The sequence below is a fragment of the Telopea speciosissima genome, chromosome 10, assembly GCF_018873765.1.
Source record: "Telopea speciosissima isolate NSW1024214 ecotype Mountain lineage chromosome 10, Tspe_v1, whole genome shotgun sequence".
Taxonomy (NCBI): domain Eukaryota; kingdom Viridiplantae; phylum Streptophyta; class Magnoliopsida; order Proteales; family Proteaceae; genus Telopea; species Telopea speciosissima.
The window spans coordinates 54,322,249-54,341,966 of record NC_057925.1 but is presented as its reverse complement, the minus strand read 5'-3'; the positions used below and the strand labels follow the sequence as shown (position 1 = coordinate 54,341,966).

Here is a 19,718-nt window from a genome sequence, read left to right as displayed (position 1 = left end):
TAAGGAATATGGATTAGTTTGGACACAACTTTATTCATTCTTCCTTTAAAATCGACTTAATCTTCTATATCTCTTGCTATCGCAGTTCTTCTTTGATGTTATACTTTGTGGACATGGGACATGGGACTGTATTGCAAGGTTTGCAAATTGCAATAAGCACTGGCCAAAGGATTCTAGAAATTAAATATTTAGGTAGATGATGCTGCTGAGATAATGAAGAGTGTTACGCAAGGCATTAAGGGTGTGTGGCCTTGGGATCCTTTTCAGACATCATTAACTGTTTCTTCTTTGTCTTAGAAATTGGATGTTACTGTAGCTCTTATTTAGTATCCATAGCTAGGACTGTAGCAGCTTAGGCTAAGATAAATGTACGAGACTAAAATTATTTCAATCCTTTTTATTTCTGTACTTTAGATCAATATAAGCGAACTTTTACATAAATGACCATGGTAGAGGACCATGGTTTGAACTTGAAATTTTGCTCACATCGTTTAGTGTCCGTTTAGAGTTAAATAGGTCATTAGCCCGATCGAGGCCCGTTTTAGATGCGTTTACTCCGAATAAGGTTGCCCTGATTAAAGACCGAACATCGATCGACCGAAATGAAATCGTAACATGTCCGCCTAATGCAAGCCCGAACACCTAAACAGTTGGACACGGTGCAGTCTATAAAATTGGTGAGGCCCGAACGAAACCGACCGAACCTGACCGGTTGACACCCCTACCCCCTCCTTTGGATAGAATCAAATCGCTTAGTTTGACCATCTGATCTAAACTACTCCATCAAAATCATGGGTTGTTGGGCATGAACAAGCAACCCATTTTCAACCCTCGAAAGTTTTGTACATAACCATGCACACAACCGTCGGATGAGATGAATGGGATGGGACCATAGACAAGACCAAAACCGTTTGTTCGAACCAAATAAATTTTATTTATTTTTATTATTTTAATCAAGGACGAGAGAATGTTGCCTGGGCTTCTAGAGCCTGCACACGAGAGCTGATCAATGGGAGTGGACGGACAAACATCGATTTGAACTGGATTTCTGCCTTTCCACGGGGCAGGGCAGTACTTTCAAGTTTTGAAATAATGATAATCAGAGGGTTTTCTGTTATTTGACATTTTTAGAAGGGGCTTTCATGAAATTCTAACATTCTTTCTTTCTGTGCTTCCCCAGTTGAGAATTGAGAATCTGAAATCTCCAGTAAGATTTTAACAAAGCCGTCGTTGCTGGACCAATGGATTCCCCTGCTATGCTTCCCTGCTAATGGCTTCTGTGAATCGTTTTATTCGTGGAACTTAATCTCTAATCAGCCTGAAGAAGCTCCATTAACTCGTGGTAACTGTGCAGACCCTTCTCCATGTGTTTCTTTCATACAATCAGACTTGAACATTATGAACTGCTTTGTTTTGTTTCCTTTTACTGAATGCTCCTTCATTTCTTTCATTTTTCTTTTAGACTCGAATTCATTCTCAACGCCCTTTAATACTACATGCAGAGGAGCTTATTGAGTTTAACATTCATTGTCATTAACAGTAAGGGTTTAGGGTTCGTTGATGGTGGTATTTCGGATAATCCGATTAATGCAAGCTTTAATTTATGGAAAGGTGGCCCCATTAGGCACATAATAGACCACCAAGCTTTCGTAACTGTGGTCCTCGTTGATTTTCACTCTGGGCAGCTTTCACTCTAGCGGTAGGTAGCCATTTCCAAACGGCTCCACTCTGCTCTAGGGTTTTGGCCTGGCGACAGGTAGCCCTTTCTTGACGGCTTTCACTCCACTCCAGGTAGCCCTTTCTGTGACGTGGTGCCTAGCTCTGATACCAAATGTTAGGTATTTGACCGACACGCCAAAGCTCCAAAGCTGATGGAACACGTTAAATCAAGCCCTTTAACCTATCACATACTAGATTGGCCCAATCTAGCGCCCATACACTAGAATGGACCCCATTAGGCACATAATAGTCTGTGTGTGAATGTTTCAAAACCTGGTTCTATTGTCATACCAAGGACATGCTGCAATGGTAGTGGAATTGGTGATTGGAATCTGTAACTCATAGGTTTTGATTTGGAATGAGAAAAATAACTAAATTTGAGGAGAAAGGTATAGTCATTATTTTATATGATTTTTGTCCTGCATGACACTAGTTGGAGCCTAGAGGCAGGTACAGTTCTGCAAAGTGTGCACAGGATTAAAGATAAATATAAGAAATGGAGAAAGCTAGTAATCAGGATTATATATGTTTCGGATGTGTCTATGTGTGTTATTATGATGAAGTTAAAAAATTATACATATTATCGAAAAATACAAATAAATTGCAATTGCTATATAGTATGAAGAAGAAGTACATTCTAAAAGATTTTTTCACATTCCAGGACTCTTAATGGAATGAGCTACTGAGCTTCCATTTAAATTTGCTTATGTTTTATCATTATATCAGCATTAAGTAATATTTTGGGCATCTTTTTTTTTGGTCCCTATTTTCGGAGGATATGTGCTTATGTTACTTACACCATTTTATTGCATTTAATATCTTTTTTAAACTTCAGTTGAAGTTGTAGGCTCTGAAGCTTTAAGGTTTTGGGAGACTAGGGTGCTTCCTTTCTCCATATTGATAAACAGCACAAATGAAAAAAAATTATATTGGGTAAATTACACATCACCCCCTGGTTTTCAAACGAAACTCAGATCACCCCCTGGTCTTGGCCTTTTATAGGTTTCTCGTACTGATACTGTTTAAATAGTAATATTTGGTGGAACAAATGATAATAGAATTATTTATGTGCTGATAATATTGATCATTGATGTTCAACAGTAACATGTCCTCCATGAAGATGACTTTTATTAGTAGTTTTTTCATTCTTTTCTGCATATTTTCTTAAATTGAGGTAATTACACAGCATCTGTGGAGTTGCTAAGATGGTGAAAAAAATGAACCGGACATATCCATTGATGGGGATCCAGCAGAAAGAATTGTTATCAAGGTGTGTAATGAGTCTTATAGCTCTTTGGTTTATCTCATCTGATTCTTCTGTTGCTGACTTCTTAACCCTACTTTATTTTATTATTTTATTGTTAATGGGGAAATTAACAAATTTGTAATTTTGATGGCATAGAGAATAAGTTTTTTTTTTTTTTAATCTGCAGCTTTTTGCAGATGTGGTTCCTAAAACTGCTAAGAACTTCCGAGCACTCTGTACTGGTATCATGCTCTAAACTTTTTAGTCTCTATTATAAATGTTGATATTTAGTTACCTTGCATTCTTGTTCATGATTCTAGACTCCTACTCAAGAATGTGATATGGTGATACCATTGTGTACTTTTGATTTTTTGGTTTTGGGATTCAATGTGTGTGAGATTTCGTTGAACTTGCAGTTCAGATCGGTGACGTCAATCATTTTATTTGATGACACAAATTGATTTTTATGGAAACAGTTTTCCAGACCTTGTGTTTCATAATTGATCAAGTTTGCGAGCAGGTGCAATTTTCTGTTGGTTGGGTTAAGGGGTGTATACCACCTTGATAGTATTGGTTTTATACATCCTTTCTCCTTGCCTACTATGTCTGAGATTTTGTGCATTTGTCATCTTTTCCTGGTCTCACTTGGTGGAAAATTTTAGTGAAAGAGTCTAAGATTGAAGCTCAACTTCAATGATTGGAGCTCAGGTCCTTCTGGACTTTTTTTGAGGGGTGGGTATAATTAGAGAATTTTCTAGTCTCATTGATGAGGGAAATTCAGTTGGAGCAGAGTGGTTGGCACTGATAAAAGATAAGAGAATATATGGGAAAAATGATTGTTTTCCTTGACTTGAATCGATTATACATGGTGGCTTTTATAGCCAGAGGTGTACATGATCAGTTCCTTGATTTAAGTTAATGGAATCCTTAGTCAATGCTGATTGTTAGGAGTTAGGGGTATACAAGATAAGATACAGCTGATTACATGGGATAAGGATTACATCTACAGCTAATATACAGGATTGGATCAAGGGATGTGGTTGCTGAGATCGTGGAAATCAAATAATTTCCAATACCCCCTCAAGTTGGAGTGGGTTGATAGAGTTGAAACCCACCCAACTTGGCAATGAGATTGTGAAACTGATTCTGTCCAAGGGGCTTTATGAAGACATCAGCCAATTGTCGAGTTGTGTGTATATGAGCAGTGCGGATAAGGCCACGCTGGATTTTCTCACGAACAAAGTGACAATCCAATTCAATGTGTTTAGTACGTTCGTGAAATACTGGATTAGCCGCAATGTGGAGTGCAGCCTGGTTGTCGCAGTAAAGGGTGGCGGGTTCAGTGTGGGGTATACCCAGGTCCGCAAGTAGATATAAGAGCCATTGCACTTCACAAGAAGCATGGGCCATGGCTCGGTACTGATTCAGCCAAGACCGAGAGACGGTCGTTTGTTTCTTTGAACGCCATGAAATGGGGCTGTTACCGAGAAGAACACAATATCCGGTCGTGGAACGACGAGTGAACGAACAACTCGCCCAATCAGAATCAGTAAAGGCGTGAAGCTGCAGTGAACTAGTAGAGGGAAAGAAAATGCAGTGGCCAGGACTTTGCTTAAGGTAGCGCAATACGCGAAGGGCAGCTTCATAATGAGGAGTGCGTGGAGTCTGCATGAATTGGCTTAGCACCTGCACACTGTAGGTGATATCTGGGCGTGTAAAAGTGAGGTAGATGAGGCGACCAATGAGGCGGCGATAAATGGAAGGATCGGGTATGGGGTCACCATCATCGAGGTTGAGTTTGAGATGCTGCTCCATAGGTGTGGGAGAAGGACGACAACCTAACATGCCCATATCATTTAATATGTCCAATGTATATTTGCGTTGACAAAGAAAGATGCCATCATCATTCCGCGAAACCTCTACGCCAAGGAAATATTGCAGTGGTCCTAAGTCCTTGATGTGGAAGACAGTACCCAAATGCCGTTTGATAGAGTCAATTTCGCCATATCATTCCCTGTGATGACCAAGTCATCAACATAGACAAGAACAAAGGTTGAACCACATGCCGTATGCTTGGTAAATAAGGAATGATCGATCGTAGATTGTAGAAAGCCAGCTTGATTTAAGGCATCGGAGTTTGGCAAACCATTGGCGACCAGCCTGCTTTAGACCATACAAAGATTTTTGCAATCGACGACTCGACGGTCCCCTTTCTTGCAATAGCCAGTGGAAGGGTCATGTAAACCTCTTCATGGAGATCTCCATGCAGAAAGCATTGGTCACATCTAATTGATGAAGAGACCAGCGTTGATAGATGCGATAGCAAGGAGACAACGAACGATGGTGTGCTTGGCGACCGGAGCAAAGGTCTCATGGTAATCGAGACCCTCTGTTGGGTGTAGCCCTTAGCAACAAGACGGGCCTTGTAGCGTTCGATTGTGCCATCCAATCGAAATTTCACTCGATAAATCCATTTGCATCCAACAAGTAGTCTTGTTAGGTGGTAATGTAGTGAGTGACCAAGTTTGATTTTTCTCAAGAGCGGCAATCTCTCGCAGCCATAGCATCTCTCCATTTAGGATCCTGGACAGCTTGTTCAAACTTGGTGGGTTCAACAATAGAGTCTAGTAAGAGAGGAAAGCACGACACTGGGGTGATAAATTTGTGTAAGATAAAAAGTTGGAGATGGGGTGAGGAATACCGGACGAGGTTCCGATGAAGCGAACAGCAGTGGGAGACCATATTACATTGATAATCTTGTAGATAGGCGGGTGAACGACGAGTGCGGGTAGGACGGGAGTGGGAGGATTGCCGGGTGGCAAAGCCGTGGTGATGGGGGATGTGGGCTTGGTGATATGGGATGTGGGGTTGGTGATGGAGTGGGGAATGAGTCTACTGGTGGGTCGGTGAGTCCAATGTCAAATGGAGAGGAATAATGATCGGGAATTGGAGTAGGGAGAACTGGTGAGGTGGGAGTGGGGGATGGGACATCACGGAAAGGGAAAAATTTTCATGAAAGATTACATCCGGAAGTGTAAATTTTCTTGGTTTCCATATCGTAGATACGATAGCCTTTTTGGCCAAAAAGGGTAACCAACAAATATACGGTTTGGAGCGAGCATCGAATTTGCGATGTGGGGAATGATTGTGTGCAAAAACAAGGCACTCCAAATACACGCAAAGTGTGCGTAAGATGGTGAGGTTTGTAACAACATTTCATGAGGAGATTTTCCAGAGAGGGCGGGAGTGGGTAATTTATTGATGAGGTAAGCCATGTGAGTACACATTCCCCCAAAAAGAGATTGGTAGGTGACTTTGAAACGGAGGGCCCGAGCAACTTCAAGGAGGTGGCGGTGTTTACGTCGACCACCCCATTTTGCCGAGGTGTTCCTACACAACTCGGTTTCATGGATAATTCCAAGTCTTGGAAGATGGCCTGGAGGTCTTTGGCAAGAAATTCAAAGCCGTTATCACTGCGGATTTTCTGTACACGCAATTTGTATTGGGTGGAAACAAGGGCCAAAAAACAGTGAGAAGACCTTTAGTGTCGGATTTATATTTCATGAGATAGAGCCATGTGCAGCGAGTGTAATCATCCACAATCGTCAAAAAATAATGAGATCCAAAGGAGCTAGGTGTATTGAACCGACCCCAAATGTCACAAAGCAGTATAAGTTCAAAAGGAGATTTGGTGGATGTAGTACTTAAAGAAAATGGAAGACGGAATGCTTTGCCAAGGGGCAAATATTACAAAATTCTAAATGAGAGACAACCACAGATGAATCATTTTTGCAATTGTATGCAGCCGTGAGGATGATGGGTGACAAGCGCCAATGCCAAAGGTCATATGGAGAAGAAGCGCGAGCAAAGTAGTGGGTTTGGTGAGGTAATAGAGTCCGTCACGAGCATGTCCTTACCCAATCGTGTTCCTCGTGATGTGTCCTGGAAGATACAGAAATCGGGGAAAAATGTTACGAGCAATTCAAAGATTTTGTAATTTTTGAAATGGAGAGCAAATTGAACTCGAAATGATGGGACATGCAATACATTATGGAGACAAAATTAGAATTAAATTCCACGTAACCAATATTAGAAATAGAAGCATGAGTGCCATCTCGGTTGTTGAACGGCCATGATACTAGGTCGACTCTAGAGAACTCAATGAATTGATGGATGAGCGATATGTTCATTAGCACGAGAATCGATGATCCACTCGGTGGTGAAGAAACAACAGATGTGAGAGCGTGACTGCTAAGTTCACACTAGGCGGAGTACTACCTTGTTGAAGGATGGTAAGTATTTGTGCATATTGATCAGCGAGAGATGGTAGGATTCCGTGAGTTGGAGGCGGTGTGGTATTCTCAATATGTCCTGCGCCTTGAAAACCCTTCGGCTGGGAAGGACTTGGCGATGCTTGCTTTGGAGGATAACCATGAAGCTTGTAACAAAGTTGTCATTGTGTGACCAGTCCTTTTTCGCAATAAGTACAAGTATTAGAGAGCGAAGCATCTCCTTTCTTTGGAGGATATCCATGCAATTTGTAACAAGTATGGATGGTGTGGCCATCCATAGAACAATGGTCACAATGAGGTCGACCCTTTTGCCCACGTGAAATAAGGGCGATGCTTCCAAGTTTGGTACTAGAGATAGAAGATATCTCACGTTGCTTCTCCTCTTGTAGTGCTAGAGAATAAAGTTTTGAATCAAGGCAAAGGGTCTTGCAGAAGAACTTGACTCCTTAGAGGAGCAAAAGATTCATGAAGTCCTCAAGAAACTTCATGGCATAATCCGTTGAATAAATGCATTCAATTTATGCGGCCCGCATTTGCAATCTGGCAAAGAGACATAAGATGTCAGCTCATCCCACAAACCTTTGAGTTTTGTGAAATAGGCGTAACGGAAAGATTATGTTGCTTCCAATCAGCGATATCTTGTTTGATCCGATAGATCTTGGTAGTATTTGGTTGAGAGAAACGATTCTGAGTTCTGTCCAAATGGTATGAGCAGAATCGCATAAATGACACTAGCCGCAAGTTCCTGGATGATGGATCGAAGAAGCCAAGACGTCACCATATCGTTGACTCGTATCCATCGAAAGCATACTCGTTGCATGGCAAGATCCGGCATGGGTATTGTTCCATCGACAAACCCAAGCTTATTTTTTGCTCTTAAAGCCATCGTCATGGCACGAACCAAGTATTGAAGTTGTCGCCATTCGGTGAAGGAGACGCAAGGAGGATAGCCGTGGGACTATCGGAGTGATGGAGAGTATAGGGATTGTTAAAGGGGTCATTTGGTTGAAGCAAGATGATAGCGTATTGGTGGTGGGTTCTCCCATGAGAAGAGAAGAGAAAGAAGCGTAATCGGGTTCAACGCTTTGATACCATGATAAAAGATAAGAGAATATATGGGAAAAACGATTGTTTTCCTTGACTTGAATCGATTATACATGGTGGCTTTTATAGCCAGAGGTGTACATGATCAGTTCCTTGATTTAAGCTAATGGAATCCTTAGTCAATGCGATTGTTAGGAGTTAGGGGTATACAAGATAAGATACGACTGATTACATGGGATAAGGATTACATCTACAGCTAATATACGAGGATTGGATCAAGGGATGTGGTTGCTGAGATCGTGGAAATCAAATAATTTCCAATAGGCACTTCGCATGAGTCTTTATCATTGCCCTTTTTTAAGGGGATTCAGATTGCTTCCAAATGAATATCTAGTTTCAATGAAAGCTAAGATCTGTCAACAAGGTTGCTGATGACTTAGCCAAGCAGTAAGTGGCTTGTCCTCGTCATTGTATAGGGGAGAGCATTTCCCTTGTAAGAGAGTTTTCTTTTTTTGCGTGGCTTCTTCTTTTCTTTCCTTTTCTTGTTATGACTTTGTTTGGAGTGAGGTTCCCACTGTGTATTCTTTTTACTCTGGTAATATTGTAACAAGGAAGAAACTAATAACCAGTCCACACAATACTTGAAGAAGAGAAGAAGAGACGATAGAGAAAGAAGAGATAAGTCTGAACCACGATAGATTCAGTGTGTATTCCTATCGTGGTCCACCTCCTTAATTTATAATATCAACAATGGACTCTTAGTAGGAAGCCTGCAAAGACTAAATGTCTAATTAAAATAAAGGAAAGAAATAAAAAACCAAAACAGCTCTAAGACTTAACACATATATGATCTATCACGATGGAGAGATTCCCCCTATCGTGAGAAAAGACCTAAACTAAAATACCGCAGGGTCTGACATTAATACCCATGTGGTACTTATTACATATCTTAACATTCCCTCTTAAGCTGGAACATATAAATCACCCATGCCCAGTTTGGAACAGTCTTGTCGGAAGCCAAGACCTAATAGAGGCTTGGTAAACATATCACCCAGCTGATTTGAAGAAGACACAAATGGAGTAATAATCAGCTTCCTCATAACTGCATCCCTTACAAAGTGACAATCGACTTCAATGTGTTTGGTCCTCTCATGAAATACTGGGGCGCTGGCAATGTAGATAACAACTTGATTTTCACAGAATATCTTCATAGGTTTAGTAATGGAAAAACCCAACTCTTGAAGCAGTGACTTCAACCACATCAACTTGGTTGCAATATGAGCCATAGCCCTATTCTCAGTCTCAACACTGGATCTAGCCACAATGGTTTGCTTCTTGCTTCTCCACATGATAAGATTGCCACCAATAAAGGTACAATATCCTGTAGTAGATCTCCTATTACCATCAGCAGCAGCCCAATTTGCATCAAAATATCTGACTAGATCAATATGCTGATGAAGTAGATAAATGAGTTCCTTCCTTGAGTTCCTTCAGATACCTTAAGATACGACATGTTGCCTCCCAATGAGTAGTGATTGCATAAACTGGCTAATAACACCAACATCAAAAAATATATCAGGTCTAGTAACCATTAGGTAAATGAATTTCACAACTAGTATCCCGTACTGGTGTTTGTCATCAAATTACTCGCCATCACTTGTCCCAAACTTTTGGTGTGGATCCATAGGGATAGGGATATCAACTGGTTTGGAAGCAAGCGTACCAGTCTCAGACAAAACTAATACCTTTCTTACTTCGTAGCACTTCAACCAAGAAAATACCTGAGAGCACCCAAGTATTTCATCTGAAAATGCTGATGTAGATGAGCTTTTACCTCTGTAATCCAAGATGCATCATCCCCCGATATGATAATGCCATCGACATACACAACCAAAGTTACAATTGAATTGAACTTTGTGAGAGCCTGCACCAAGTAACAATTGAACTGAACTTGTCGAACTAGGCTCTAGGTGAGTATTTTAAGCCATAAAGTGTCTTGTGTAGCTTACAAACTTTGTGAGTTTCCCCTTGAGCCACATAACCTTGAGGTTGCTCCATAGATTTCAACTGAACTTCCTCATGTAGATAATGTAGACCAATCACAAGTGATAACCAATCCACAAGAGGATCACAAACTTCAAGTCCAGCAACAGTAAGTACTTCGATTGGTTCTCAGATTTGCAGGAAATTTCAGAACATTAAAAAAAAAAAAAATATTGAAGAAGGGAAGAAGAAGATAGGGTAGTCCCTCACCCACGGCCTCTCACCGTATTGTGGTCTCTCACCAATGACATCTCACCATACTTCACAGAGCAAAGCACAAAGCTATATAGTTTTTTCTTCTCAATCTCATTAATCAAATTTGTGTACAAGGCTGTAGCCCCTTACAAACATATGTAGAAGACTCAAATATCAAAAAGGAAAGGCCTAACCCAACCCTTAACTAATAAAGTAACATAAATTGACTAGGAAACTAAAATAATGAAAGAAACTAACTCAAAAGATGACTTTAATTAAACTAATGAAGTAAATCCCGTCTTCTCAATCTCATTAATCAAATTCGTGTACAAGGTTGTAGCCCCTTACAAACATATGTAGAAGACTCAAAACCGACTCAAATACTAAAAAGGAAAGGCCTAACCCAACCCTTAACTAATAAAGTAACATTAATTGACTAGGAAACTAAAATAATGAAAGAAACTGACTCAAAACATGACTTTAATTAAACTAATGACGTAAATCCCATTTACCTATTTTCTACTCATATTTCAGGCCCATTAAAGTGGCCCATTACAAAGAAAACCCATGGGATCAAAAGCCCAATACATATAACCCAACCCAAAGCTTATTTCCAATAAAATAAGCCTTTTAGGTGACTTGTCTGGATCAATAGACTTCCATATAAGAAGACATTCTTGATATCCAACTGATATAGAGATCAGTCTAAATTCACAGCTAAGGAGATAAGTACATAGACTGAATTAAGACGAGCAACAGGTGAGAACATAGTTTTCACGGAGTCTAGGCGACCCAAGGCGGTGGAGAGGGTCCAAAAAAGCAAGGCAAAACCAACTAGGCAACCAAGGTGACCAAGGCGCCTAGACGCCTAGGCGTCGCCTTGACAACTATGGGTGAAAAAGTCTCAAAGTAATCCACACCATAGGTTTGAGTATAACCCTTTGCAACCAAACGTCTTAACTAAGCCATCTGGATTGTAATTAATTTTGTACACCCAGGAACACTGCACAAGATCCTTACCTAGAGACAAATCCACTAGGGTCCATGTTTTGTCGAGAAAGCAAAGCATCAATTTCTATTTCTGTAGCCACTTTCCACCCAGAATGAGATAAAGCCTCATGATGAGTTCTAGGAATGGAGTTAGTAGATAAGGAGAAAACAAAGTTATGTAAATGAGATGGAAGGTGTGATATAGAAACAAAATCTTCTATAGGACAAGCAGTCATGGATTTCTGAGTGCAAGAACGGGTACCTTTGCGAAAAGGAACTAGTAAGTTAGCTGGAGACGATGAGGTAGTAGGAGCTTCAACTAGAGTAAAAGACTGTGTGGTGGGCTAGGAAGTAGGAGGAACTAAAGTAGACTACACGAATTTTTATCACCTGCGGTTCCCCTGTCCGGTACGGTTCCCTAGTGCCTCTAATAAAAGGGGGGTAGACCCCACCCGGGCAGTGTGTTCGGTCAGGGGTGGAATGGTCATTTCAGCCCCCCCTATGAGAGGAACTGCACAACCGTACCGGTCAACGAACCTCAGGGGATGAAGGTCCAGACTGCACTGGCTTCTTCCTACACTTTCAGTGGAGCAGATGATGTAGCAGCAGGAGCATCATGAAAAGGCACGAGAGCAGGAATATGAGAGTGTGCGAACAACATCAGTGTCAAGAGAAGAGATAGTTGCAAGAATGAAAAAAAAAAAGTAACATTGGCACTGACAAATTACTGATCAGTAAGAGGATCATAACACTTGTACCATTTCCAAGTTCTAGAATAACCAAGAAAGACACACTTGACAGTCTTGAGAGAACTTATCAACATGAGGTTGCAAAATATGAACAAAACACATGCATCCAAAAGCTTGAGGCGGCAAAGAAAATAAGGTAGAATTTGGAAATAAAATAGAAAAAGGTGAACGGTTAGCTAGAACAGAAGAGGGTGTTCGGTTAATCAAATAACAAGCAATGACTCAGTGAGAACAACATCACCCAAAAAATGTTTGGGAACTTGCATATGGATTATGAGAGACCGAGCAATCGCCAATAAATGTCTGTTTTTTCTTTCAATAACCCCATTTTGTTGAGGGTTATAAGAGCAACTCGTTTGATGGATCATACCATGAGCCGAACAAAAAATAGAAATTTCACTTTCAGTGTATTCAAGTGCATTATTAGATCGAAAAACTTTAATGAAAGCATCAAATTGGGCCATTATTTCATTTTAAAAATCCTGAAAAACAAAAAGAAATTTGGAACGATCTTTCAACAAATACACCCATGTCAAACGGGAGTGATCGTCCGCAAAAGTGACAAAACAAGAAAAACCTAACCTATTTTTGACACGACAGGGACCCCAAATATCAGAATGTACTAAAGAAATAAAGGAATTTTAGACAAACTATGAGTAGGAAAGGATGACTGATGATGCTTTCCGACTTCACAGGCTTCCCACTCAAGGTGTGATATAGATTTGCAACTAGGTACCATATACTGATGCTTTGATGAAGATAAGCTCTACCGAAAGTGCCATTGAAGGGGAGAAAGGCCACTTGTAGTAGTAGCAACAACAATAGAGGGACCAGTGCAATTAAGATAGTAGAGTCTAGCTTGCTCAAGCTCGCTGCCAATCGTCCTCCTTGTCTGAAGGTCCTGAAAAACACAATAAAAAAGGATAGAAGGTAACAGACTAGTTAAGAGATTTATTAAGTTGACTAGCTGATGAAATATTTAAAGGTAATTGGAGTACATGAAGTACAAAAGAGAGTCACGGATGAAGTAGGTGAAACTGTACAATTAGTAGTCACATGGGTAGAGGACTCATTAGCAAGAATTATAGGTGAAGGATTATGAACTTTGGAAAAGGAAGAGAACAGTTCTGAGTTACCAGTCATGGGTAGAAGCACTAGAATCAATTATCCATGGAGTGGAAGATGTTGTAGTAAGGTAAGGTACCTGTGGGGCCAGAACGGCTGTAGATGAGGAAGTAGCGATGGATGACTCAAGTTGTTGGGAATGTTTTAAGTATTTGATTGTAGTCGTCTCAACAAGGATGGTGTCGCCAATAGACAACTTAGTATTACACTATTACCATCAGTCATATCGGTATTAGCTAGTTGATTAGCCCATTCTGGTCTACCGTGTTTACCCAACATGCTTCAACTGTATGGTTGGGCTTGCCACAAAAGGAACATTGCCTGGAGGACCCGTTGGTCTGATGTCCACCTCTATTGTGATCACGACCTCCTCATGAGCCATTGCCTCTCCCAGAAAAGGAAGAACCTTGGCTACGGCCAAGAACAAATGTATAACCTTCCTTGGGAGAAGGTGAGATGTTAGCTCTGGAAGAAATAACCATATGCTGAAGACGTACGAAAACCTCATTAGTAATGACACCTCTCTAGCAAGTAGCTTGCTCTTAACAGGCTGATAATCAGGATGTAATCTAGTCATAAAGTGAAATTTGGACCACTGAATTTTCAACCATTCCAGATCAATAGTAAGAGGTTGATGAATATTAAGCTCTCCATACATACCGAAGTACTCATTCAAAGATTTGTTCCCCAATTTGAAGTTAAACATTTTTTCATATAGATCATAAATCCGAGACATGTTCTTCTCGTCATCCCAAACCCTTTTGCAATGGTGTGGAACATGACATTTGTTGCAATAGTTGGATCCTACCATTCCACAATCATATGCGAATAGTGGAATTCTCACACATCCATTCCTCTTAAGCTTTGACATCAGATGGTTCTTCAGAATCAACAGAAGGTGGTTTGGATGTAAGATATTTCATCTTCCCTTTAGCATGAATGTAAACCTTAACTGTCTGAGCCCATAACAGATAATTGGAAACTCTATTGAGTTTAATGGTAGTGATCTGGACATTAACATTGTCTGAGGTAGATTTGGGATCCGTCATCATGCACTACAGGAAAAAACTGATGAGAACTCAAACAGTGGATCAGGCAGCCACAAAAGTTCGATAGGGCCAGGTAAAACACCTCTGGCCAGAAAACAACACGGTACCAAATATGCAATAGGAACACTGATAGTTAGGTCTCCAAATCTGGAGAATTATATCAGATCAATAGGGAATAGACACCCCTCAATATCACAAGTAGTTGATGTAGATTCAGAAACCAGCAATAAAAATAATCAAATCTGAAGGTAAAAACCCAGAATTATGGGTGATTCTGAATAGCTACCAATATGGGTGTCAGATGGACACCAAAGTAGGGTCGAGAAACCTGCTGTAGGAGAGCTACTTTGCCCTAAAAAATCTAAGAGATCTGCTGGTTAGATCCAAAGTAACTTCAGAAATCGATTTTCTGAAAATCCTCCCCAAAACAGAGTATCACATAGGCTAGAGGAGAAAACTGATTACAGACCATCTGGGACTCTGATCATCCCAAAATAAGGATCAAATGTACCTCCAAGTAGGGTCAACAAAACTCTAAAATAAGAGAAGGATCTGCTGGCCTGAAATGAAGTAATTGTATATTTCAATGTCTTCAAAAAAAAATCCAGAACTTGTGCCACCAGCTTTTATATGCATAGAACTTGATTCCGGTAGACTGATAACTCCATGGGAGGTAAGATATAGGTAGTAGATGTAAGGAGACCCTAGTTTATCTTCATATCATCATTAACTTGGGCCTTAGTTAGAATGTAGGCAGCATAGGTTGCTGCAACCACAATAACAGTTCTTGAAGCGACTATCAAACCAGAATTTGAAGATGAAGACTGATTATAGTCGCTTTGATACCATGTAACAAGGATTAAACTAATAAGTATTAACCAACACAAACAATACTTGAAGGAGACAAGAAGAGAAGAGAGAAACGATAGTGGAAGAAGAGAGAAATCTGAACCACAATATAGTCGTAGTTATGTGGGAAGTAATTCTCTATCTGGGAGTGTGGCCTATGGCAGAGCTCCCCGTGTCTATCTCTCTCCTTTTCCCAAACAATGGGTAGAGATATCATTTCACATGGGAAGGAGAGAGATAGACACATGGGAGCGCTGGAGTAGGCCACACTCCCAAACAGAGTTTTTTTTCCCATTATCAAAAGTTTTTTATTCAACCAGCATACAAATTTCAGTTTCGACACCTACCCCTTGTGGGTGTAGGGACTGTAGGTGAATTATTAATTGACAGAGGGAAAAAATTAGTCATTTTTGCAATAGTGTGTCATCGTTCATTACCATCGATGTCATTCCTCATCAAAAGTCTTATCCCAACTGTTTTTCCCTGTTGAGTTCTGGTTATTTATTTGTTCTCTTGAAAGCTTTTGATTTTGATCCAATTAATAAGCAATCCTAGTATAAAATATTGGTTCTATGTATTACATCATTAAGAATGTGGTATTCCAAGTCAAACAGGGTTCCTATTACATGTACTTCAATGAAGAAGTGAATGGCACTAAATGGCTTGGATTTATCAATTATCATCTCCCCCCCGGGGGAGAAGAGAAAAGGAACCTTTGAGTGTTGTACAGTTCCTTAACCACTTGACTGGAGTTTTCACTGTGGATCGCTTGTGATCTGAACTCTGTAACCTTTGAGTGTTGTACAGTTCCTTAACCGCTTGACTTGCAGAGATATTTAAAGTTCTTAATATTGAGGACACTAAGTAGCTACTACTTCAGAAGTTTCGTGAGTTTGGAGAACACCGGGGAAGGGGGCTCGTCTTGGAAAGAGAGCTGGGGTGGAAATCAAGTCAATTACATTAGAGGCAATGGCTTCAAGAATTTGATATATTCTAATTAAGCTTGATGATCTGGATCAGGATAAGATCCTTTGAACCTTGCTTAGTAATCTGACATGTGTTGATGTAACTGAGAAAACAAAATCTGTTCTGATAGAGAAGTTGTTACTAGTTCCACTATTCCATCCATTCCAAAACAGCTAATCCGAAAGGACCAAGTATAATGATGATGTGTGGGAAAAAACAAAGCCTCTCCATATGAGTAAGGTGACAGAAGAGAGTCTAGAACAAAAGTTTTCAAAGATCCATCTACCTGAAGACTTGGATGATGTGAGTAAATTGAAGAAGACAATGAATGCCCCACTGTTGATCCCACACTTCGAAAGTAAAGAACGGAAAGATTCAGCCTGGACTTTTTTCATGCTTGAGTGGGAATGTATACTCCTTAGATGTGTACTCCTTTGTTGTATTTGAATGGGCTTTATTAGATGGTAAATGAAATGATTTCTTTTCCATGCAGGGGGGGTATTTTTTGAGGAGTTATAGTATGTCATCTTTGTTAATTTGGATCCTAAATTTATTCGATTCAATGATTACGGCTTCTCTATTGTACATTTGTACTTTCTCTACATTTAGCCTGTTATTAATGATTTGTAGGCACTGGTGGAGAAAGTATATATGGAGCAAAGTTGCAGGTGTGTGCTTTAAATCAGCTGCGTGAACCATAAGAAATGGGTATTTGTTAAAGTTGGTTGTACCTCTGCAGATGAGAATTTCAAGCTGCTTCATGATGGACCTGGTCTTCTCTCTATGGCAAATGCTGGTAAAGACACAAACGGGTCCCAATTTTTCATCACATTCAAACTGGCACGGCAGCTTGATGGGTACATTCTCCACTGTTATGTTCTTGGAAGTTCTTTGTTTTTACCCATTCTCCTCTGTGTTCTTCCCCTTCTCCACCCCAATGGTCATTATTATACTTACTCGAGATGCTGATTAGCTAGTGTTCACATACTCAAATTCTAGTCTCACAAGCCATTCTTTCCTGAAGTGTTTGAAGGTTTAGATTTCCTAATTTGTTACGTGATGGGATGTTTTTATGTATTTGGCAGGAAGCATGTCGTTTTTGGAAAAGTTGTGCGGGGACTGGAAATTGTTAGAAAAATTGAACAGGTGGGCTCAGAGCAGGGGAAACCTGCTAGCCCTGTGGAAATTGTGGACTCTGGTGAATATTCTGGAATGGGTAAAGGTTAGGAAACGTGTTTTTCCTAGATTCTAGGGTGTTTCGTTTCTATGACTACTGTTTCCAAAGAAACTAATTACAGTTAACTTTTGGTTTCTATGTCCATATTACTCTGGTGCAGCCAAAAAAGAAGAAAAAATGGGGAAAGGCGGTTTCTTCTGATGATGGTTCTGATGGGCAAGGAAGGGAAAAACATAAGAAATCTCTTGATGACAGAAGAAAGAAGCGGAAAAGGAGATATTCTTCATCTGATTCATTTTCCCGAGAGAATGGGGAATTTGTGAATAATGGGCATGGGACAAAAACTAAATCTGATAAAACTATGAATCAACAACCAGATGCCGACAACAACTCAAACAAGTCCAGGTATTTTCTTTTGGTTCTGTTCATCCTTCTTTACATGTTGGTGCATGGACTCTATCTGCAAGTCTCAGAAGAGTTTATGCATCTGCATTAATGAAGTGCTAATCCCGTATTCATTCCTCCTACCATATTCTAGGCCCCCATTAAAGTGGCCTATTACAGATAAAACCCATTGGACAAAAGGCCAACATGTATAGAACCCAATCTAGGGCTTATTTCCACTAAAATAATCCACTTGTGTGTTTTATCTGCATCATGCATGCTTCAGTTTGCCCTGGAATAACCTTTCTTAAAGTATTGATGAGCAGGAGCCTGTCCCAAAGTTCCAAACGGAGCCCAAGTATCAGCTCTAAGAGTAACATGAGCATGAGTCCTAGAAGAAGTCCAAGGAAGAGTCCAATATCGTGAAGTATTAACAGAAATCCTGTTAGGCGATCCAATGGTCATAATCGTGCTAGTACTTCAAGGAGTCTAATAAGAAGCCCGGACCGTAAAGCTCCTCAACCTTCTGCTTCTAATCATGGCCGCCAGAGTTTGTCAAGAAGCCCTTCTCCTGATGGTACTTCAAAATGCATAAGAAGAGGTCGTGGTTTCAGTGAGCGCTACTCTTATGCACGTCGATACCGGACCCCATCGCCAGAGCGTTCTCCTCTTAGGTTCCACCGTTATGGTGGGAGAAATGTGCCAGTTATGCTGACTATGCTCAACTCTTAATGAATGTAGATATTGTAAATTTGGAATTTATTCCCCAAGACGTAACAGAAGCCCACCAAGAGGCAGGAGTCCCCCTAGGTATCTACCTCCCCTCTTAGGTGTGTCATTGTTGTGAATGTGTGCATATTTTCATCTTTAACTGAAAGTTCATCAATGCCTGCTTTGCTTTAGTGTGAAGCTTCAGTCATGGCTCGGGCCCAAAGATGATAGCCACCTTCCAAAAAGAGGGAGGTCAAGATCAAGATCAAGGTCAAACCCAAGGAACCAGAACTCATCTCATTCTAGGTCTTCAGCTGATGTAGGTCGGCACAACCGTAGGAACAAGACTAGCTCACAGTCTCCTAGCAGGTCTAGGTCTAGTTCCCCAGGTGGACATAAGAGTTTGGTTTCCTATGATGATGTGAGTCCTGAGGCGGGGACTAGGTAGTTCAGGCCCAAAGCTGTTCACAGGCATGAGTCGGCGTATGCTTCAAGAGGCATTCCATCTGTGTTTCTTTTGGGTACTGGAGGGCCCCTCTGTTTGAGGATTTAGTTTTGGTTCTGTTGTGTAAGTGGAGGGGTTGGCCAAAAAATCAAGGGTTTAACATTTGGGCCTCATGATTTTGGTGCATTTGGTAATCTTCTCAGTAGGATTGAATTCGATCTTCAGAGGAATTCCAGTTTCTGTTTGTTTTAGAGTGGTAATAATTCCCTGATACGTTTCCATGGCCATTGATCATCTTTTCTTTCGTGTAGAATACTAAGAAGCATGGTTTTAGAAGTCAGTATCGGGATCAGTATTGGACTCGGCATAGGATATGGATCGGTGGTACAACCAATAGGATAGTTGCACGTGGCATAGAAGGATTAAAAAAATAATTAAAATGGTAAAAATTGATATTAGATACCGATCCAATACGAATGCGAAGCCGAAGGTCTTCTGAATTTGTCAATAAAAATGCTTAGGGATGTCTCTTACAAACATGCATTTTCATTATGGACAAGTAAATGCTTAAGCATATATCCAATATAGCAATGCTTAAATTTTTATCTTCTAATCTGTGATAGATGTAGAAACATATTAGGCACCTGAAATTATTCTCTCTCACTGTCAACTTCATTACATCTCCATGATGGAAGAATTTGAGCATTCTTCATAATAGACACAAATTGTAAACC

General features: G+C 40.4%; 1 pseudogene; it reads left to right on the top strand.

The window, feature by feature from the left end:
- The first annotated feature begins 113 nt into the window (after positions 1–113).
- LOC122643751 lies at positions 114–18,987 on the top strand (annotated as a pseudogene).
- The last annotated feature ends 731 nt before the right edge of the window (positions 18,988–19,718 follow it).